Here is a 24,776-nt window from a genome sequence, read left to right as displayed (position 1 = left end):
GAGGGAAAGCAGGACTGGCCATGTTGAAAGGCACTACGCCCGATCCTTAATAAAGGCCCCGTCTCACATAGCGAGATCGCTAGCGAGATCGCTGCCGAGTCACTAGTTTTGTGACGCAACAGCGACCTCAGTAGCGATCTCGCTATGTGTGACACGTACCAGCGATCAGGCCCCTGCTGCGAGATCGCTGGTCGTGTCGGAATGGCCTGGACCTTTTTTTGGTCGTTGAGGTCCCGCTGACATCGCTGAATCGGTGTGTGTGACACCGATCCAGCGATGTCTTCACTGGTAACCAGGGTAAACATCGGGTTACTAAGCGATGTTTACCCTGGTTACCCGGGGACCTCGGCATCGTTGGTCGCTGGAGAGCGGTCTGTGTGACAGCTCTCCAGCGACCACACAGCGACAAAACAGCGACGCTGCAGCGATCAGCATCGTTGTCTGTATCGCTGCAGCGTCGCTGTGTGAGACGGGGCCTTTAGTCTAAAGCTTACTACAGAGGTTTCTGGCAGTGGTAAATTCCCTCGTCCTGTTCAAAATGCAGTAGTGCCTGGCAAAAATAAGTATTCATGGGTACAGGGAGAAGTCGGAACAAAATGTTGTTGGCCAAAGTAGCAATCTGCCAACGGCTACTGAAGGTGTATGGCAACTCTCTCGAGAGGTCAACAGAAGTTGATCAAGGCATTTACCGCTTTTGTGCCAGACTTCACACAACGCAAGAACAAAGAGCAAACAAAACAGAAAACATGCCGAACAGTCCTCTTTACCAAAGGATTTTCTGCAAATGTTTGGATTACTAGGTGAGAGGGTTGTCCCATGAGCTAAGCTGGAGCCACGTCATGACGGGAATGTCAGAGCTGGGGGAAAAGTTCAACAGGAGTAAACGGCACAAACCTCTGTGGTTTTCAGCTGAATGCCATGATGCAAAGAAAGAGGTCGTCATCATCGCGGTTCTGTAGCTGAAGAGGTAGTTACAGAGAAAACTACGGTAGTTCATTTCAGCGTGCTAAGTTGTCTAGAATTAGAAAAATGTTCCCAATTCTAGTTTCCTGCTCTTGCCAGCAGCCCCCCCCCCCCCAAAAAAAAATCCCCCAAAATACTCCAGGTGATTGGGCCAGAATGCAATATCAGTGCCAGATTTCACTGTGGAAAATTTGCAACAGATCAGTCCTGCTCGGATGTTTCTATAAATATTCAGGTTTTTTTTTTTCAGACACTTCGGGTCTGTGTATATTTTGTAAATGACTTCCTAGTCAGAGCAGAGTGAATGCGACCCTTGAAGTCTCATTCGCACGTTGCTTATTTTTTCCTTATAGATTTGCAGCAGATTTCAATCTGCAACATGCCAATGTTTTTGCTGCCAATTTCACCTATACTAATGAATGGGAAAAAAAACACATAAATGCAAGCAAAAAAAAAAAAAGGTCAAAAAACCTTGCCACAGATTTGAAGAAAATGCTGAACCTCTGCACATAAATAAAGCAATAAAAAACACAAAAAAAAGTATACTGAGCAAAGAAACAAGTAAAATATCCCCACACTTCCTCCTCTAATCTCCTTTCCTTTCATCCCATTGTGCTCCCTATTGCAACTAACACAAAATATATGAACAAATCTTCACTACGTGTCCTAATTGATCGGTAATTTCTGCCCTCCACCTCCTCCTTGTTGCACTGTGTCTGGTTGGAAGACAACTTTCTGCAGCAGGAGCCTCCCCCCTCTGCAAAGATTAGTGAGCCCCGCCCCTTGACCGTTCAGCATCCAAAAAAGGAACAGATTACCTTAGAACTACTAATGTCCAATCAATGGAAATCAACCCTAAAGGGAACTGTGTATTTTTTTATGCTGATTTCCACCTTGCTACGTGGATCTGAATGTTTCCCCTATCCCAGTGAGACACTGGTTTGCCAAGCGCTTCCCAGCTAAACAAACCAGTGCACATATGGAAGTGTGATATGAGAATTAAATTCCGATCCCTCGGGAGACGAAGAAAGCGGCACCTGGATAAACCCCGTAAGTCGGAGAAGCTGGAGCGCCACAGGTTGTTTATTCTGCAGGTTCCGCGACAGATCGGGGCCTACAGGAGAGGAAGGGGTTACCGCATCCTGCGGAGGAGAGGTCTTATATTTAATTTAGGACACAGCCGGCTTTGTCTCCTCTCATTCTTATATGCAAGTGCAATGTTATAAATATTCATTGTCCTTCGCTGCCGAAGGAAAAAGCAGTTTTTGGATAATTGGTAGGAAAATAAAGGAATCAAGACAACAACTCTGGGCGGCTTCGCGCCTATTATTGCTATTTTTCCTCCATGAAGCCGCGTTATACATAATATATACTGTGCCGGGAAATGTCGATGCGGCTAGGCTTCGCGGTTTGTGGAATGGGATTCGGACTGAGGCCCGGTGCCATCTGTGCTGGGGGAAGGGGGTAAATTTATGGGAAGAACATACAAAGCAGACAGCTAGCAATGCAGATATGTAAGGAAAAGCCATTGATGGAAGATTAAAGGCCGATGCAGGATGTGCGGAAAGTTTCATGTAGCTCTGGATGTGGCGGATGCAAAGATTTTCGCACAAATTAAAGATGTTCACACTGGCTGTAGCCCTTTAACGCTGAGCCGTGACCTGAACTTCCCGACCCAGGAACAGCTGACAGGTTCCAGCAGTGTAAAATGATCAAGTGTTAAGATGAAGACCTCTACTGTAGGAGATCATGTCCCGAGATGACCTCGCATGGATAAAAGGAGTTGTGAGCAGAGTAAGAAGCTTTACATCAGTCATTAAATTTAATCTGTCAATGAGTTTCTGCTATGCAATCTGACAGCAGCATGATATAGGGACAGAGACCCCGATTCCAGCGATGTACTGCTTTGTTTACTGCGTGCAGCAGTTGTGATACAATCACAGTTTTCACTGTCGCAGATCTAGCAGAGTCCAGTATAACCCCGCCCACAACACTGATTGCTGCCTATCAGTGGTGGGGGGTGTGGTTGGACTATGAGTCACGAGACAACTAGTCCTGTGATGATAATCTCCTGCTGATAAAACACTTTGTATTGTAACAGTAAAGGGGACAGTGATGATAATGTGTACAAACTGTAAAGTGCTGCGTAATATGTTAGCGCTATATAAAAATAAAGATTATTATTATTATTAAAGCCTAAGAGGTGACATTGCTGGAATCATGGTCTGCTCTCAGATTATACATCAAAAACCTACTAACGATTCCCTTTAAATTGTCCGTTTGGTCACGCAGAAGAGAAAAATTTGTCTCTGCAGGCCAATTTTTAGATATATTTTTTAAAACAATTTCCTTACAATAGCGTTGTAGTCCTGTTAGCAGGAACAAGCTGTGTTAGGAAAATCTGCAATCTGCTGAAAGACTGAAGGCTGCTACAAAAGGGCACAGTATTCTGCGGACACCTGACAGGCCTGTATGGCGACCACAGGGAATAGGAAAATTAAAGTTTTTACCGAAACAGTCTTGCAGTTCTAGGGCTAGCTAAACAGACTGGACAGTCAAAAATAAAAGGGTAAGTCGTGGTAGCTGCGCCATCCTTGGTCCCAGCAGCTTCAATAGAGGCCAGATGACTGCTCATTTTAGTAGCCAAGCCAGCGGGATGCATGGAGAGAGAAGGGGGTTGGCTTAGCTTGTGAAATGAACAGGCAGCCAGCCCCGGTCACACACAGTTGTCAACATGTCCTGTGTTGAGCGCAGGGGCTGAAAGCTGCACTGATCCGGGTTGCAGTGGATACCTGATGGTAGACACAGCTGGCCTAAAAGACGACTACATCAGTAAGTTATGGAATTGTCTTTTTAAGGGCTCGTATTTTCGGTCCGAGTCCCATCTGACAAAACATTGGATCACACTAGGACCAATGTTATTCTACGGGGCTGTGCACATGCATTGTTTGCATCTGCTAAGCGGATCGCTTGTGACCATTCAAGTCAATGCGTTCATGGAAAACATCGGACTGCACTCGGATGACATCTGAGTGCAGTCCAATTTCCATGGACTGACAGAATGGAGAAGATGGAGAAATGTCTTTCTCCAGCTTCTTCTCATCCAAAAGAATGGGAGCACACTATGCCGACATTGCGATCAGAGTGTAATCAGCATAATCGACACAGAAGAGAGAATTATATACGCTTGTGTGATGCTAGCCTAAAGCTCACATTTCCATTATTCTATTTCTTTTTGCGGGGGTGGACAACCTCCATAATATAAGAAAGAGATTGAAATCTATGTAATTCCCTATAAATATGATACAAATCTAATATCATTTCTGTATGCAGCAGCTGATTTTTTTTTTTTTACCATCTCTGGTCATCTATGCGGGTTTTAATTAAAAATTAGGGAAAAAGGCCAGAAGAGAGGTAAGAGGCAGCCTAATGCACCTATTACATTGCATGCTGACAGCTTGAGCTGTAGTACAGCTGGAATCAGACTAAATAGCTGTAATCCATGTCATAGGAGGCATATGTGATATATTGATTAACGTTTACGACTTCGGTTAACAAAACAAACAGGTTGCTGCAGTGAGTAATCCGGTTCACAGACAGGATTAGACAGCTCTGTAATAGGATCTAGAGACATCCAGAAGCATCGCAATATTCCTGACCGGCTATACAATGAGCGGGGTACCCTGCCTGGCAGTATACAGCCCACAGGAACGCTGGGTTTTACTTTTGGAGATGCACCATCGGCCGGGGCAATCTCCAAAGGACCTTTACTGGACCGCCGAACACAAACAGGAGGCTTCAAGGAAACAAGACCTAAGGGTACCGTCACACAGTGCCATTTTCATCGCTACGACGGCGCGATTCGTGACGTTCTAGCGATATCGTTACGATATCGTAGTGTCTGACACGCTACTGCGATCCGGAACCCCGCTGAGAATCGTACGTCGTAGCAGATCGTTTGAAACTTTCTTTCGTCGTCTAGTGTCCCGCTGTGGCGGCATGATTGCATCGTGTGACACAGGTTGTATACGATGTGCGCACAGTAACCAACGGCTTCTACATCGCAAATACGTCATGAAATTATCGCTCCAGCGCCGTGTATTGCACCGTGTGACCGCAGTCTACGACGCTGGAGCGATAATCATACGACGCTGCAACGTCACGAATCGTGCCGTCGTAGCGATGAAAATGGCACTGTGTGACGGTACCCTAAGTTTAATACAAGGGGTGATAAGGGTTACGATAAAGGAGGACTTTTAGGGTGACAAGTGATAATGATCTGCTAATTATCAGCCACTGAATGAACCATTTGCTTTGCAAACATCTAAAGCTATGCTTAGGTGATGGAAAAAAATCAATGGCAGATTTTACTGCAGATGTTCTAGTAGTTACATGCAGATTTTGCAGTAGATATTCTAGGAGTTACATGCAGATTTGCTATAGATGTTCTAGTAGTTACGTCACTTACATGCAGGCTTTGATGTAGATGTTCTAGTAGTTACATGCAGATTTTGCTGTACATATTCTAGGAGTTACATGCAGATTTTGCTGTAGATGTTCTAGTAGTTACATGAAAATTTTGCTATAGATGATTCTGGAGTCACATGCAGATTTTGCAATAGATGTTCCTGGAGTTACATGCAGATTTTGCTGTAGATATTCTAGGAGTTACATGCAGATTTTGCTGTAGATTTTCTAGGAGTTACCTGCAGGCTTTGCTGTAGATGCTCTATGAGTTACATGCAGATTTTGCAATAGATGTTCCTGGAGTTACATGCAGATTTTGCTGTAGATATTTCTAGGAGTTACATGCAGATTTTGCTGTAGATTTTCTAGGAGTTACCTGCAGGCTTTGCTGTAGATGCTCTATGAGTTACATGCAGATTTTGCAATAGATGTTCCTGGAGTTACATGCAGATTTTGCTATAGATGTTCTAGTAGTTACATGCAGGCTTTGCTGGAGATATTCTAGTAGTTACATGCAGATTTTGCTGTAGATTTTCTAGGAGTTACCTGCAGACTTTGCTGTAGATGCTCTATGAGTTACATGCAGATTTTGCTATAGATGTTCCTGGAGTTACATGCAGGCTTTGCTGGAGATATTCTAGTAGTTACATGCAGAATTTGCTTTAGATGTTCTAGGAGTTACATGCAGATTTTACTGCAGAGATTGACGCATTGGAAAGACTGAAATCAGTGGAGAACATCTGCAGAAAGAACTGACATGCAGAAGAGTTAAAAAAAAAAAAATCTGCAGCAAAAGTCAATTACCGCAAAATAATTTATCCGCAACTTGTCAATGCAATTTTTTTATGTTAAATCTGCAGCAACTGTAAGCCACAAATACGGAAGAAAAATCCACGGAACTCTGCATCGTGTAAGAGGGCCTTTATACTTGTCTCTTTCTTGGACCAGCACTCTTGCCATTTGGCACAGGTGATTTTAATTAGCAGGAGACTGCAATGTAAGGGGTCTCGCGCATTTTGGCTCTCACTGAAGAGCTGGAGGAAGGAGAGTTTCAGTGCTCCTTTCATTTTGGTGCTGGAGCGTGTGGCGGCCATTGTTGCCGTGGCTTTGTGCTGGTGGGGCGGCGCGGTCTGTAGTCATGGGGGCTCAGTCTCGCAGCATGGGTGCTGTGGGGCAACAGGCCGTCCGCCCTGCTGGTGCATTGCCGCTGTGGCGGTGGTCGCCGCATGTTAGGGCGATAGGACCCACTACGAGGTTTGCCGTGACGTGGCAGTGCGCTTCATACAGTCTGATCAGAATGTTAAACTGAAAACCTCATATTCAGTTATATAAATTTTTGCCTAGCGGCTTTAGATCAACTTATGATTTCTGGAGGCGCGGTTCATGCTCTTTTTTTGCCTTTATACATGTGCCTGTAACCAGCGCTGATCTACGACATGGTGAGCTAATCGGCGCTGCAGACAATGATTTTTACACATAACGAATGTGATCGATGACAAGCGCGTAAACAATGCGTCTCACTAGATCATTCAGGCGATCATTGCCTGGTGTAGCATACAGTTCGGGGCAGCGTCTACCAGTCTCTAGAAGTAGATCTGTCCGGCCTCGGTTTCGCAGAGCATCATGGTTTCATTTATTTAGGCCCTTTGATAGCTTACATAAGAAGATACATAATATTCTCGTAGTAGAAACCTGCTCTTGTAAAAAGAGTTACTGGGTGTGTGAGCCTTTGTTAGGGATGTGCCATTAAAGAGTTCAGCGACCCTGCCCAAAGCTCATCGCCCACATGCGAGATCTGGAGTGACTTCACAGAGCCCTGAAGGTGTCCAGAGTTAGGAAGTATGGACTGAATGAGAATCGGACCAAATAATATTTATAATGATCAGCGCTTCAGTATCACCAGGTCCTATCATCCCAAATTACGGTATGCCTTTAAAATAATATTAAATTAAATGGTCTGCATCTTATTTCCAGAATCAGGGCCGCTGCTGTCCGTGGGCAACGTCTGGGATGGCAGCTCACCTTTATTGGAGTGAATTGGCAGAGCTGCAATACCAGACGCAGCCTGTAGCCAAGGGTGGCGCTGTTTCCCAGGGGGGAAACAAGCATGCATATGTATTTCAAAGGGGAAGAGGGGAATACGCTCCTGCTGGATACATAGGAAAATTACTAGTCTTTCACGGGATACGTCATACTGCTCCAACCTGGACCTATTACATGTGTACCATAGAAGATCTAGAAGTTTCTAGAGGAAAACAGCCACATTTTTTCTTAAAAGTACACCTGCTCTGTCTTTTCACCTGTAGAAAAGCACGGTATTGCTGCCCTCACCCCACCCAAAATAAAGTTTATTTTGCCCAGCATACCTAAGAAGTCTAGAAACTGTCCTGAATCTCATGCTCTAATCTGATGCCATCCATTCTTGTTAATGATCTTTTATTTTTTCTTCATCGGCATTCTGCCAGCATTATAGGTGCAGGAACTTACTTTCCCTCACTTTCTAGCATGCACTGATTCTGCCCTTGTAAAATTTTTGCTTGTCCGTTATGGAAAGCCTGTTATGTATGTGTACAGTTCGCAGAAGCAAATAAACAAAATCCTTCTCATCCCCTGTAACCCGTCTCAACTGCCAGAGCCGGATTACACTTCACAACAGGCAGTGAGCAGCAGGTCAGACAGAACAAACATCTGATGGCCGACACTTTGGAGTGATTTTTAAGGCTGAAAATGTCATTTTGGGTAAATATAGTATTACGCAGTTTAGATAGTCATAGCATTGGCCATCAGAAAAGCCAGAGTTTATTGAAGCGACAGCGGCCATTAAGGTTAGTTCACACATTGTGTCTTGCAAAGCAGTTTACAAACCAGTAAGTGCTGACAACCAAGATGCTTCTTTTCATCCACCTGCACTATAGATTTCATTCTCGGCTGCTGGCGATGCGCCCAGGACATGGAAAGACAGAAAAGTAACTTTCCGACTGCTTTCTGGTGGTAAATATAGGATAAACATTTCATACTCACCTAATCTATTTCTTCCAGCGTTGTGTAGAGAGGCAGCAGAGGGATGTGGATGACGGACATTTCACAACTAATCCTTTCTCTCAGGCTGTATTTTAGCACAGAATACCAAGTGGTGCTTATGTTTAACCCTTAGTGCTCCAAAAGGGGTAATCTCCCAGCCACAAAACCAGTGCGTGACAGATCTGTCTCGTTAAAACTGGGGGTCCTGCCGATGGTGCATTGTTAATATTGAATGTAACCACAGATAGAATGTGTATTGTCTTGCTTTGTACGGTTTCCCAACGGCAAAATTCAGGACAGAAAAATAGGTTGGGCATATTGGATTTCAACATGCCCAATCCTTTTGTTCTACCAGGACCAAAGCCACTGCTCCTCTCTGGACTGAAATGTTAGGTGAAGGAAGCATGCACGTAAAGGGGGGGAAGAAGGGAAGTTAAAGTTATACTTGTCTCCTGAACAAGCAGTCAACCAACTGTTGCCTTATGGTCACCTTACATAGCTCGAGATGCAGAAATTGCTGCCACATACTGCACCTCCTTATGGCACTGGATCCCACACTATAAGCAATTTGTTAAGGGGGGGGGGAACACATTTGCAACATGACTTCTGATGGAAGATGCCACAATTTTCCTCCACGTTCCTTAGGAATTGGAAGAATATGGAGGTGCAATATGGGCCCCACAATACCATAGGACACGGATCCATAATACAGTAGTATATAGGAGGTTTAAAGAGACAGCTGCCACAATAAGTTGCTAATTTTAAAGGGGTTTTCTCATAAGTTTTAAGATTCCTGAGAGATCGGACTAGTGACAATGTTATGCCACTGGCACAAACTTTGCATCTGTGGTATCGGAGGAGTGCGGGGCACCAAGGCAGAGCTACAAACTTTATGGAAAAGAGCTTGTAAATGCCACTTTCACACGAGATCGGCCACCCCTGACAAACTGCGGAGTCGGCAGGTACCCTAGGCAACAGAGAGGATTTCTTTATAAGTTAATTGCAAAGTTTCTTGTTTTAAACAAGCACTTTGCAATTTTACTAAATATGTAATGGACGCCTTCAAAGCCAGAAGAAATCTATATTAGCACAAACAAAGCTGTGAGAAAGCGCAGAGCACAGCTTTACAATGTGAGCAAAAAAAACACACGGCCCACAGATCCAAGAGTCCAGGGCAAAGAAAGCTGCCCCCTACAAAGTGCTGTCACGTCTAAAGGAAGCAGCCCACGGTCAGGACGTTTGCTTTATAGATTTGATAAATGTTATAATGCACCTTCCGAATAAGACTGCATCGATTTTATGTGGGACCAAACACTTCTGAAATGTCATCTTACATTGCATGACGTTGGTACAAAAGATCTGTTTCTATTCAGCTCCCAGTATAGTAACCAATCATTTAATATGCACTTTAGGAACAGTCATCTACTTACATCAATGCACGTGATAAGGTGGCAATGGCCAAGCTGTGATCGCCCTGCTGTTAGAGAACCACAAGTCCCATTATGCTTGTTAATGCATTTTTGCTTCTTTCTGCACACAGGGACTAATGCACACTACCATATACAGACTCTAATGTCTCCCTGCAATCATTAAATAATGGCAAACCCTCACAGGATGCCATCACTTAAAGGGGTCGTCCGAAACTAAATTTTATTTTCATCCTAAACTCTATTTTCTATGGTAATCTTATATCTAATATACTTTAATTAAAAATTCCCTCTCCTTCCCTAACTTACTCTAACTGCTTTAGTCTTTTTTTCTCTACTACTTCCTTTTAGGCTATGTGCCCACGTTGCAGAATGTCTGCAGAATTTTCCGCATCAAAACTGGACTCCCTTGCCAGGAAATCCGCTTGCGTTTTTATCGCGTATTTGTCGCGTTTTTTTCGCGGTATTCAAGCGTTTTTTTTTTCATGTGTCCAAAACGCTGATTTTCCGCAAAATTAATGAACATGCTGCGTTTCTTTTCACAACGCTTTTCCGCTGCGGAAAAAAACACAGCATGGGCACAATTGCGGAACGTATAAAATTAATGGGATGCTTTATGTCAGCGTTTTTTAATCGTTTCAGCAGTGGAAAAACACACACAAAAAAAAAAAGCTTAAAATGCCCAACGTGGGCACATAGCCTTATAGTGGCACTTCATTTGAGAATCCCTAGTGCATGTTGGGACATGCAAATGCAAATGAGTCGACATGGGGGCAGAGGCTGCGGTCACTGTCGCAGCCTCTGCCTGCTACCTGAAACAAAGCATGCTCCGTGATATCCGTGCAGGTGCCGGTGTAGTCCCTGCTCTACTGAGCATCGATTGGTTGTCAATTCCGACGTTTGCTCAGCAGCTTCCTGTCACTGTGCACGGTTCTTAGTGCACAGTGACAATGCACTCTCTCTTGCCGGCTCTGATTAGAAATGAGTAACTGGCAACAGAGCGCACTGTCATTGCACAGTATAAGTAAAGAACAAGCAGAGACCAGCTCCAACCCCGCAAGTGACATGATTCTTGATTAATGTCAGCCAAACGTCATTATTTTGGGGGACACTTATTATTATTATTATTTATATAGCACCATTGATTCCATGGTGCTGTACATGAGGAGGGGTTACATACAAATGACAGATATCACTTACAGTAAGCAAACTAACAATTACAGACTGATACAGAGGGGCGAGGACCCTGCCCTTGTGGGCTTACATTCTACAGGATGGAGGGGAAGGAGACAGTAGGTTGAAGGTTGCAGGAGCTCCGGTGTTGGTGAGGCGGTAGCTTCAGTCGTGGTGAGGAGGCAGCGGGGTCAGTGCAGGCTGTAGACTTTCCTGAAGAGATGGGTTTTCAGGTTCCGTCTGAAGGATCCGATTGATTATTTAATGTATATAAAGGTGTTTACTAACTCCGCTGAAGGTAGACATTGGGGGCTAAAGAAAAATTGGAGTTTCAACATGCCATACTTTGTTTTGATTGGAGATAGACTCATCTGCTGGTGACCTATCAGCAGCCATTTCTTGGTGATAGAGCATGCATAGTTGGCTTTGTGACAGTATATGGCCATTGGAATACCAACATTTCATCGTTCTATTTAGTGGGCAGAGCTGAGCGCTCGTGTGTATCGAGAAGTCCGGGGAGGAAACCTTGGGCTAAACTATCGGACGATGGCTACCTAATACTGTCTCATTTAGACACCACAGCTCTGGAATATCTAAGGCCAGTGTAAGGTTCAACCGAAAGTCTAGAGTTCACGTGAACATGCTTCACATGAAAGGAAGCCTGCTCATCTCCTGACATCTACCCAGACAGGTATCCCCGCTGCCGAGAGCAGGACATGATGACTGACAGCAATGTTATCCGAATGCGGGATTATGTCCTGGCATGCCACTGAAAAAACACTGCAGGGGACGTATAGTATCTGGTTTTGGTTCACAGTGTCACATTCAAAGAGGAAAGACACGTTAATAAGAAAAGGTTACATACAACAACCTGGTCCCCACAAATAGCAGCAAAACATAAGAGAGAAAGCGAGAGCGTGTGTGCCAGAGGGGGAGTATTAACTAAAAAAAAAAATCACTGGGATATACAGTGGGGGAAATAAGTATTCAATCCCTTGCTGAGTTTGTAAGTTCGCCCACTGACAAAGACATGAACAGTCTATAATTTTAAGGTTAAGGTTTTAGGTTCATTTTAACATTGAGAGATATGATATCAACAATAAAATCCAGAAAATCATATTGTACAAATTGTATAAATTTATTTGCATTTTGCAGTGAGAAATAAGTATTTGATCCCCTACCAACCATTAAGAGTTCTGGCTCCTACAGACCAGTTAGACGCTCCTAATCAACTCATTGCCTGCATTAAGGACAGCTGTCTTACATAGTCACCTTTATAAAAGACTCCTGTCCACAGACTCAACTAATCAGTCAGACTCTAACCTCTACAACATGGGCAAGACCACAAAGCTGGAATGGGCTATAAAACCATAAGTAAGACGCTGGCTGAGAAGGAGACAAGTGTTGGTGCAATAGTAAGAAAATGGAAGAAATGCAAAATGACTGTCAATCGACATTGATCTGGGAACCATGCAAAATCTCACCTCGTGGGCTATCCTTGATCATGAGGAAGGTGAGAGATCAGCCTAAAACTACACGGGGGAACTTGTTAATGATCTCAAGGCAGCTGGGACCACAGTTACCAAGAAAACCATTGGTAGCACATTACGTCGTAAAGGTTTAAAATCCTGAAGTGTTCGCAAGGTCCCCCTGCTCAAGAAGGCACATGTGCAGGCCCGTCTCAAGTTTGCCAATGAACACCTGGATGATTCTGTGAGTGGTTGGGAGAAGGTGCTGTGGTCAGATGAGACAATAATTGAGCTCTCTACTTCACCGCATCAATGGGAAAATGGATGGAGCCATGTACTGTAAAATCCTGAGTGACAACCTCCTTCCCTCTGCCAGGACATTAAAAATGGTTTGTGGCTGGGTCTTCCAGCAAGACAATGACCCAAAACATACAGTCAAGGCAACAAGTGGCTCAAAAAGAAGCACGTTAAGGTCATGGAGTGGCCTAGCCAGTCTCCAGACCTTAATCCCATAGAAAACTTATGGAGGGAGTTGAAGCTCCGAGTTGCCAAGCGACAGCCTCAAAATCTTAACGATTTAGAGATGATCTGCAAAGAGGAGTGGACCAAAATTCATCCTGACGTGTGCAAACCTCATCATCAACTACAAAAAAATCTGATTGCTGTGCTTGCCAACAAGGGTTTTGCCACCAAGTATTAAGTCTTGTTTGCCAGAGGAATCAAATACTTATTTCTCACTGCAAAATGCAAATAAACTTATATAATTTATACAATGTGATTTTCTGGATTTTATTTTTGATATTCTTTCTCTCAATATTAAAATTAACCTACCCTTAAAATTATAGACTGTTCATGTCTTTGTCAGTGGGCAAACTTACAAAATCAGCAAGGGATCAAATACGTACTTCATTCACTATATTCACTTTAAGCCACTAAATACTCAGCACAAATGTGTAGTGAGAACTTCATACAGGTCAATTTCACCCATCAGTATTGCTCCGGTACAGAATACTGACCACAGTAATTCTGTGAGAAAGTCGCCTTATAAAAAAAATCTTGCAGCATCATGTCATGTTCCCTAGGAACTTGCTGGAGGAACAAAGGCGGATGATGTGTTGTGAACGTACGGTTTCATCTGGAAAGCAAAAGTCGCATATCACCTCTTAAAGGGAACCTGTCATGTTGAAACTGGTGTCTGATCTGTAGGCAGGATGAGCTGGTATGTTTGACAGACATTTTTGTGGCAGTAAAACTTGCATTTTAGTCATTGAAATCCGTGATCTTTGTACACAAGTCCAGTGGGCCGACCTATGACAGATTGACAGTCTTCCCTATATGACTTTACATGCAGAGATCGCTGTCAGTCACGATAGTCCCGCCCACTGGACTCCTACGTACAAACCCTAGGGATTTTCAATGAATAAAATACAAGATATACGGAATCCTTACCAGCAAACCGATATCATTCTGCCAGACTTCTCCGTGTCTTTTCCCTACAGAATGTACAACGCGACAGGTTCCCTTTAAGTCTGGAATTACATATCCAACAAATACTCATTAAATCTAATATATGCTTTACATTCAGCACCAATAACATAAGGAACTCTAATAAATACCTCTTTTCATGTGACAAATCCAATTTATAAGTGCGACGCACAAGCACGCCCGAGGCACCGGTCGGGAATGTCAGATATGCACAGAACTTATGTTTTACACCACCATATTATGTACACTATGGCGGCCCAATTTACGGCGTGCTCCAGATAATAAAGCATCTTTTTACATTACGCCCTTGTGCGCTTCGTAAAAGCTTATTCCCATGGTTTCAGATCCAGGAAACCTACTAATTGCCTGTGTTCTGCGGAGTAAGCCTAAAGCAGGTTCTTATGTGAGGTTGAGGGATCAGCTATGATGATAAGTCTGCGATGGAAAGCTCCCTCCGCACATTACACCGCGAGAAGAAAAAGCCCTTTGACTAACAGCGATGACTGTATTACAAGCTTAAAGCGATCGCCCAGTTTCAAACGCCTCAATTACACAGATTACGGCACAATCCCCCTTAATGTTCGACTTCTTTATTTTTTATTTATTTTTTCTCCTAAATTATGGCACATACGAGGATAATCCTTTCATTACCTCCTCACCTGGCCTGATTCCCGTTTCAGGCTCCATGAGTCACTTTCTTAAAAGGCGAGTAGAAGGATGGGCAAACAACATGAGCCTTCATTGTTCCGCGGCATAACGAGGCTGACATGGGAGATGGCCGGCGACCCTCGGAGGGTCAGCGGGTCACAAGAAGCGGGTGACGCACGGCTGCTGGGAAGCTTAGTCATGATGCCAGCGATTTCAAACAACACTATTATTAAAAGGACATTTCCTCTAAGAATCCAAAAATACGGAGTCAATTTATGACCCTGAGTCATTGTATTCTGTGAAGTCATTAGAAATTCCTCTCTGTTGCATCAGGTACCGGAATGGCGGGGAGACAATCAGTAGGATGGCCATCATTAAAACCCATTGGGGTTGCCACCATGCTTCTTGAGATGTTCACGTCACCTTTATCTAGTTTTTTGCCTGGAGTTTGAAAAATGTTACAGGGAAAAAAGTATTTTTTTGGTGCTACACCCCACTAAGCTTTCAGGTCCCTTTACACGGACAGATTTCCACCCACGATAAACGCTGAACGACAATATAACTAATCGATCGACACTCGTTTAAAGGTTCTTCTACATGGACTAATGTAAACATTTTAAGGACATGCAAATATTAAACGGGTCGTCTGCTACTTGACACCCCCTTTTAATGGCGCTAGACTGGTGCATAAGTGCAAAAAAATCTAGTTACCTCCTTTACCGCCACTTCACTTTCAACCATGTCTCCACCTCCTGACAAACAACATCACGTGACCACTGCAGTCAATCAGCGCCACTGATCGGATGCAGCCTTCATAATTATGTCCAAGAAGAAAAAAATTACTTTTTTTTCCCCCAGTTATGTTGCTAAAGTGATAACCCCTTTAATATGATTGTTTGGCCCCCATATAGGTTGAACAATGCGTGTAAACAGTCGACAAAAGACAAGACTCTCGTTTGTCATCCAAATGCTTCTTTTATGCAGCCTAAAAAACAATGTTCTATCTGTGTACACGGAGGCAGTGCTGACGACAATTATTTCTGTGGAATGGGTGAGAAGCAATAGGCTCATAAACAAGCGTTCGATCTTTGGCTGGTTGGTCACGGCTATGTTTGCGCAGGGCAATGGTCAGGAATCTGTGCCCTTATGAACTTTTTTTTGGGAAAAAGGGCCAGAACACAGAATACTAGCTCTGCCTACAGTGAGTCACTGCAGAACTAGTGAGGTTTCTTTTTGAGGAAACTGGAAAAGCCTGACCCTTTTAGGAGCCTGGTTGTCACCATTTACACGGCTTTCTTAGAAAGAAAGTAGACCAAGAGCTGGATCTTGGAGAAAGAAAAAAAAAAGGGCAACCCGCATACTTTACTTTAACGACACGGTTTTGATTCTGTCTTATTGCAGTGAAATTACTCTGTCATTGTAATAAACTAGATCAGGAATTCAGCAATAATAGGCAATTGCACACACACATCCTCCATTACTGTACTCTGACCTAGAATCACACATGGCTTCATGATGATGAACCACACTTGTATTCTCGCATAAAACGGCTGCTCCCATGAATCCGCACTTATGTCACAGTACACACACTATAACCAAGCCATATATTCATATATTCCTCTTATGGCTAGCAAGGCTAAATAACATTCATCTGTCTGTAACAGATTATCCAGGTTAGCAGGGGTGTAATTATAATAGTTGCAGGGATTGCAATGGCACCCAAGATCCTAAGGGGCCCAAATGGTCCCCTTGGCTCATATAAAAAGACATATACTTTAAAAAAAAAAACCTGATAGTTTGGGGTCCTGTTGGAGATTTTGCATTGGGGCCCACAAACTTCAAGTTACTTTTCAAAAGCTTTTGATACGGTGCCACACAAAAGGTTGATACATAAAATGAGAATAATGGGGATAGGGGAAAATATGTGTAAGTGGGTTGAGAGCTGGCTCAGGGATAGGAAACAAAGGGTGGTTAATGGAGCACACTCGGACTGGGTCGCGGTTAGCAGTGGGGTACCACGGGGGTCAGTATTGGGCCCTCTTCTTTTTAACATATTTATTAATGACCTTGTAGGGGGCATACAGAGTGGAATTTCAATATTTTCAGATGACACTAAACTCTGCAGGGTAATCAATACAGAGGAGGACAATTTTATATTACAGGACGATTTATGTAAACTAAAAGCTTGGGCTGACAAATGGCAAATGAGCTTTAATGGGGATACATGTAAGGTCATGCATTTGGGCAGAAATAATAAGATGTATAACTATGTGCTTAATTCTAAAACTCTGGGCAAAACTGTCAATGAAAAAGACCTGGGTGTATGGGTGGATGACAAACTCATTCAGTGGCCAGTGTCAGGCAGCTAAAATAATGGGATGCATTAAAAGAGGCATAGATGCTCATGAGGAGAACATAATTTTACCTCTATACAAGTCACTAGTGCGACCACACTTAGAATACTGTGCACAGTTCTGGTCTCCGGTGTATAAGAAAGACATAGCTGAACTGGAGTGGGTGCAGAGAAGAGCGACCAAGGTTATTAGAGGACTGGGGGGTCTGCCATACCAAGATAGGTTATTACACTTGGGGCTATTTAGTTTGGAAAAACGAAGACTAAGGAGTGATCTTATGTTAATGTATAAATATATGAGGGGACAGTACAAAGACCTTTCTGATGATCTTTTTGATCATAGACCTGAGACAGGGACAAGGGGGCATCCTCTACGTCTGGAGGAAAGAAGGTTTAAGCATAATAACAGACGCGGATTCTTTACTGTAAGAGCAGTGAGACTATGGAACTCTCTGCCGTATGATGTTGTAATGAGTGATTCATTAATTAAATTTAAGAGGGGACTGGATACCTTTCTGGAAAAGTATAATGTTACAGGGTATATACACTAGATTCCTTGATAAGGCGTTGATCCAGGGAACTAGTCTGATTGCTGTATGTGGAGTCGGGAAAGAATTTTTTTCCCCAATGTGAAGCTTACTCTTCACCACATGTTTTGTTTTTGCCTTCCTCTGGATCAACATGTTAGGGTACCGTCACACAGTGGCATTTTCATCGCTACGACGGCACGATTCGTGACGTTGCAGCGTCGTATAATTATCGCTCTAGCGTCGTAGACTGCGGTCACACGTTGCAATACACGGCGCTGGAGCGATAATTTCATGACGTATTTGCGATGTAGAAGCCGTTGGTTACTGTGCGCACATCGTATACAATATCGTGCACACCTTTGTTACACGATGCAATCATGCCGCCACAGCGGGACACTAGACGACGAAAGAAAGTTTCAAACGATCTGCTACGACGTACGATTCTCAGCGGGGATCCGGATCGCAGTAGCGTGTCACACACAGCGATATCGTAAATGCATCGCTGGAACGTCACGAATCGTGCCGTCGTAGCGATGAAAATGCCACTGTGTGACGGTACCCTTAGGTTAGGCTATGGGTTGAACTAGATGGACTTAAAGTCTTCCTTCAACCTTAATAACTATGTTAAGCCACTGCAGGTCAGTACGACCTTCACTTACTAACCCTAAAGAGATTGCATGGCCTATAAAGTCTCCTGACTCTGACATGCCTGGCTTGTCTCGTCACTCTCCACAAGGAAAAACGTTACCCCTTACATCCCCTTACATCCCACTTTCTGACCCTAAAAAAGTACAATGCAAAGAGACTGTGGGATCCTATAGCGTCAAGCTGGTGCAAGGGCACATAGTCGGCCTCGCATATGGCGGTACATTTATATCATTATTTCTTCCATAATTTGCTGTGATTTTCATAATTAAAGCATTTTTTTTCTCCTTAATAGGTCTTGATGGGTTGTTCATGCACATGATCCTGTGAGCATACATGTACTATTACTCAGACCATACTCACCAGGTATAACGGGGTTTTCTGATTTAATAGTTTGCTTTATAAAAACCTGAGTTAAACGATCACCGATCGACTATGTATAAGCAGTTTGGCGGTCGTTCGTTGGCCTATTTGCACAGGTCGACCGGAATTCATCCGCACAGAACGATCGTTAAGGCTACGTTCACATTTGCGGTCAGCGCCGCAGCGTCGGGCGCCGCAGCGGCGCCGCATGCGTCATGCGCCCCTATACTTAACATGGGGGCGCATGGACATGCGTTGTGCTGCGTTTTGCGCCGCATGGCCGCAAGCGTTGGACGCAAGAAACGCTTCAAGTTGCATTTTTTTTGCGTCCAACTTTCGGCCAAAAAGGACGCATGCGGCGCAAAACGCAGCGTTTTAGCGTGCGTTTTGCCGCGTTTTCGTTTGCGTTGTGCGCTGCGGCGCCGACGCTGCGGCGCACAACGCAAATGTGAACGTAGCCTTATACGCTCGTTCTGTGAACATAGCACACCATGTTATCGTCAGCACTTCTCAATGTGCTGCCGATTACTCTGATTTTTAAGCCTGCATCCACTAAGTGAGCACTGGATACTCACATCTGACACGGAGCTTTCCCACGAATGCTCGTTTCCAAATTATCGCCTTGTTTATCTGGGCCCTTACAATTTACTACATTTATGAGACGCTTCCTCCTTCTAAACGCCTATCCAGGGTTGAAAACAAATGGCATATTAGTCCCTCTGAAATCCGTCAGCCAATCAGGAGACACGAGGGGGGATTTAAGTCGCCGCCCACAAATTGTAATAAAGTTGAAACAATCTCAGAATCCAGAAACTTGTCCTAATGCAACTTTGTATCACATTCATAGAATCTAAAATGTATCACACTTTCTATTAGCTGCCAAAGGGGCAAAAACGTCATCATACCGACTTGTACTAGGCATCAAACTTTTTTTTGTTGTTTTTTTGCTTCACTGTTCAGGATATTATTACGTGTGCGACTTTCAGACAAATATTCTGACTATGAATCAATCCTGGAATGTCCCGTCTACTGTGGACTTCTACTGGTCACGGACTGATTGCAAAACACGTGGAATCCCCAGAAACTTGGGACAAATTCAGATATTCGCCAAACCCAATCCAAGTACGGACTGTAGGTATCTGGACTGATTGTCGGTCTCCGGATCTGACCGCCGAGGCCTCATTTATCTACGATGCTGCCAAGTCCTGGCCAGGAGAGGGACCCACACTGCGGCCCATTCTTGGACCCTCTTAATATGGGAGGGAAATCTGCAGCAGCAAAATCCTCATCGGCAAAGAAATCTGCTACGGAATTGTCGCCCACTTTACCGTTTTTACATACTGGGGTGGGGGAAATTTGACGTCTGGACAAGTCACACTGCAGATTGTCACAAACCTCGGCAGGTAAATGGCCGGCATCATGTATAGGACTTCTGCAATCAATGCTGATCTCATTACAAGCAGCGAATAACAACTAAAATGACTAATAATTAATCTGATCAGATAATTCGGCTACGATCGCGCACATAGTAACAGGTAAATGCTAGCGGACTCTTACCTGTAAATTGTATTTCATCCCGGGATCACATTGCAGGACACCGAGCAGAGACTCAAACACACAAAAAAAGTTTCCTGCTCCTATTTGCCTTCCTGCCTGAGAACAGCCTCACATTGAGGAATGCAGAAAATCAAGAGCGTCCAACCCAATGAGATCCCCGATCTGCCACATCCAAACAATGGCTGTCTCAGTGCACACTGACGGAGTCTGATCCTCCCTGGGAAAACTATGCTGCAAACTCTCAGTGACATTCTAACAATGTGCTGCCTGGCTCTTCCTCCTATGGCCAGGGCGGGTGTTAGCTTTTGGGAGGTATGGGAGGAGGGGGCAGGGGTGGGAGAAACTCCAGGGAAATAAAACCTTCACTTTATTACACCAGATCCTCCCCAGAGTGCTCAGATTGTTTTCCTCTAAATATTGACACATCCTTCGACATACATCGATCCCACCATAATACAGGTGTGTACGTATCGTGTGCATAATATATAGTTTATTATGGTTTTAACATTTATGCTTAAATATAAATAAAGCGAAAACTCTCCAAAAGATTGCCCCCTTTTTTCGACAAGACCATCCCTCTACATGTGTATAAGTATTTACATCAGATTAGTTATGCATGTCAAAATTTAATTTAAAATTTAAAATTTCAGCAGAAAATAAGTGGTTGAAGGGGGAGTCCGACTAGAACAAGTTATCACGTATCATCAGGGTCACACTACCGTATATTCTCTCCTCGGAGATAATCGGGTCAATTATAGAAATGACACGCTGATCAAACACTGACCTGATTCCCATTGGAGGAGAGGATGGAGAAAAAAAGTCTCCATTCTGTTAGCAAGTGAAAATCAGACTGCACTCAGATGTCATCCGAGTGCAGTCTAATATTTTCTATGGACTCATTCACTTGTGTGGCTGAGTGCCATCTGAATACCGGATCAAACTTGGGTATGCTGCGCTTTTTCTTTCCCCGGTCTGGCTCTGTCCGAGGAAAAAAAAGGGACATGTGCACAGCCCAATAGCATAACATTGGTCCAAGTGTGATCTGAAGTTTTGTTGGTTCGTACTCAGACTGAAAATACGATCATCTGCATCTTATATGGACTTGGACTCCCAATGATCAGATGACTTGTACCCCATTGATCGCCAGAATTGGGCCCTCTAGTACACATGCTCAACCGCGGCTCCATTCACTACCTATGGGACGGCTGAGCGCTAGACTCGTACATAAGGAATGAATGGAGCGTCTGCACTGCTGCTCTGTTCTCAGGGGGATAACAATGCTCTATTTTGGGGATCGGTGGGCATCCCACCAGCTGCACCCGCTGTTATCACCTATCCTATTAAAAAAAAGTTATGATTGGCACTCCGGGTACATGGTGGCATATAGGATGGATAAGCAGACAATATAGGAGAGAGCTTGGCACTCCCACAGAACGTTCACGACTCTGGTTTGCCCGGCTGTGGCTAAGTTCCAGGTGGACCGAAACGTAAAGCGTGGTCCCCCTGAACACGACATGCTGACACATCAATAAATGTCTTTTTTCCATTGCAATAAAACAGTGCCTTTCCTATCCTCATGTTTTATTCCACCCCTTTAAATGTGTTTTCTATGAGCTCTATATGGCAGAATCCACCTATGATAATTTAGGTCATGCTCCAAAGTCTGGTTTCTGTAGGACAGTGACCCTGTTACATTCTGGTTTATTCTGTAGCCAGAAATCGGCACGCTGATATATATATATGAAGCCTTTACCTCTATACAGTGAAACGGGCGACATCCACTGTGAAAATCCACAACAGAAATTCACAGGCTATAAATTTTAGGGCGAGTGTCCACAGGAACTGTTCCTGAAGCCGAAAATCTGCATTGAAATTTTCAGCGGTTAAAAGAAATACTGCAGATTTCGGTATTGGAAAAGGTGAAACCCACAATGGTATTCATTGCATAAAGTGGCACGCTGGAGACTTCTCCGCGCTGTACAGTAAGACACCGTGGATTTTCCATGCACGGATCCGCAGCAAAGTACCAGCTGGGTGTTTTTGGGAACATACTCTTAAAATCCACAACTTTTCTGCACAAAGTTCTGTAGTCGGTGGATGACAATTGGTAAAATCTCACATTCCCGATTGTGGAAACTGTTGGATTTTACTTTGTGTAATTGTTGTAAAAGTTGGAGCCAACAGCAACTTAGAAAGCTGATCTAACTGTGACCTCATCGGCTACAATGAACGACCTGGGTTAGATCTAGCTGCTGCAGAACCTCAAGTTACCCTATGCGGAGCCTGGAGCTGGCGCTGCACGCTGGGACTTGTTCCCTGCCAGCCAAGGGCTCCAAACCTAAAAATGAAGTCAGAATAATCTTTATGCGATCTTAATATTGGCACGTGCTTCTACTAAACCCAACACACTGGAATATCTGGATCATATTCTCCTGGGATTTTGGGTGGCGGAGTTCAAAAGATTTTAATTTACAGGCAGCAAAACACGGAGGAGCCCATATTGGAGCTGTCTGGGATCTCTGCACATCGTTCCCCCCATAGTTTGTTTGTTTCTTTTGCACTACACACATTCTGAGCGGTCTTTTCTTCAAGGGTCTCCCCTCCCCCTCCTGGGGGTCAGTATTTCCCCCCAGCAGGAGGGATCTGTCCTGCCACACTCTGGGAAATGTCCATATAAACTGCAGGCCAACCCCTGAACTATGCAGTAAGGGGGGAAATCGTGGGCATAACATATGGTATATAAATATATATTTTTGTATTTTTTTGTATTTTTATTTTGTTTGCAGGCTAGTGATGAGAATAATGCTATAGCAGAATTGCCAAGTTATAAATCTCAACTGGGCATTCAGCAAGAATCACATGGAAATGAAAGAAGAAAAAAAAATCTATTATTTTTATCACGGTACTTAAAAACAAAATAGTCAAGAAGCAAATGTTTCATTACTGTTTATAGAATTTCTCTAATAATCTCATACATTTCAATAAATGAGTCCTAAGATTAGGATGTGAGTGCACAAGGTTTATCCAGTGATGATCGGACTCGTTTCAGGCCCTGTTGGATGTGAAGCAACTGGTGACTAAATAGCTGGAAATAGAAAAAACATTCTAGTGGCAAAGAAACAATGTAAACCTATACAAATAAAAAAATAAATAAAGGCACCTTAGTTTGTGTGTGTGAAAGAATTAACGGGTAATTCCATTAGATAGGGGATAACCTGTAGATCACTGGGGGTCTGACCGATGGGTCCCCAGCAATGATAAAAAATTAACCACTTGTGTTCTTTAATCACCATACGGAAATATAACGTAATACATAAAACTCGGGAGGGGAAACTTGTGGCCTGACTGAGTATCAGCTGCCGGGTATTCGGAGATAATGGATTATGTAAAAGGAGAGGATAATTGAGAGGTATCTGAATAGATTTGGTTATAACGCACGATAAGATGTTGTCGGGTTTTGTCGTTCCGCACAGATGTCTCAGAACAGAAAAAAATAGATCTTCTAACAAAGAAATGATCAGAGAACCTTTCTTACGGTCTAGTTAGATGGCCCTCGTTCCCAATTACTGGCCTGTCTAAGCGGGCCGGCAATCATCTGATGAATGAGCGTATTGCTCGTTTGTCAGGTGCGATGTTTTACAAGCTTGCTTAAAAGTCATAGTTCTCGGCAGCACATTGTACTGTGTGAACAAGTGTTATACTGCGGATACCATGATATTTTGTGCACACAGAGCGATAGATTTTTGGTCGGCCAGTAATGACCACTGCATGGCTGGCATATAGAGGTTTGGGGGATATAGGGCTCGTGTAAATCGGCCATTGTAGAGGATTATACATCTTTGCCAACAATCGCCTAAAAATAAATCACCGCGTGGCCTTCCGCTCAATGCCAGATTAATCTTTCGGAGAACTTCGATCATTTGTCGCCCAAAGGTCATGTATTTAGTAAAACGTTGGTGTAATGTTTATGGGGGGCTTAATGTGTATGCGGACCTCTTAACTCTCCTTGACAAATGTTTGGGGGTGGTCGGCAGGGGGGATCCTGCCTTCTGATTTTCAGAGGCCGATCTTTTCGTTCTCTCTGGACGAGTCTGGCAGAAGCTCTCGGATAACACGGTAGCGTTCCTGTGTAGGGGGAAGTAGGGTCCGTTGGTTGTTGGCCGATCGATCTCTAATGTATATGGGGACCACTTAAAATGTGTTTACACTGGTGGACCAGATGCCACAACCTACTACCGGTCGTTTAATAATCCATTTACATAGGTCGCCTGCGCTTACCGTTCAGTAATAGATCGTCTTGTGTGCACACACTGTCATTTTTCTTGGCAGCACGTGTTTACACAGGAAGATGTGCTGCAGACAACAATGATTTTTAGGCAAACTTAAAAAGTGTTTTGCTCGTTTATCAGGTGACGGTCAGTCTGATTACACTGGCTGATTATCAGAAAACCAGGGTTCTGGGGAACGCTCATTGACGATCATCAGCCGGTGCGTTCACACTGCACGATGCACATAACTGCCGGCCGAGAACACGCCTGAGAGTCGGTGGTCCTGTAATAACCTGTTCACACAAGCTGACCCCCCACTTTGGATTGGCTGCTATTGTTCTGGACAGGACGATGTGCTGCCGAGATTGATGAGCTTTGTGCAAACCATAAGATCATTTTACTTGATC

The 24,776-nt window shown here is 43.8% G+C and overlaps 1 protein-coding gene across 6 annotated transcripts in view; it reads right to left on the bottom strand.

Moving 5' to 3' along the window:
- The window catches only part of RASAL2 (RAS protein activator like 2), a 260,823-nt gene that overhangs the window by 84,851 nt on the left and 151,196 nt on the right, over positions 1–24,776 (bottom strand). The window contains exon 1 of one of the 6 annotated variants that reach the window (XM_077275990.1): positions 20,102–20,365. The exons of the other annotated variants lie outside the window; for them this stretch is intronic. The gene's annotated coding sequence lies outside the window, so the exon portion shown is untranslated. Of the gene's footprint in view, positions 1–20,101; positions 20,366–24,776 lie in introns of those variants that run through there. 6 annotated transcript variants of the gene reach the window in all.

The sequence above is a fragment of the Ranitomeya variabilis genome, chromosome 8, assembly GCF_051348905.1.
Source record: "Ranitomeya variabilis isolate aRanVar5 chromosome 8, aRanVar5.hap1, whole genome shotgun sequence".
Classification (NCBI taxonomy): Eukaryota; Metazoa; Chordata; class Amphibia; order Anura; family Dendrobatidae; genus Ranitomeya; species Ranitomeya variabilis.
The sequence above is the reverse complement of the archived record's forward strand: the minus strand, read 5'-3'. Positions and strand labels throughout refer to the sequence as shown.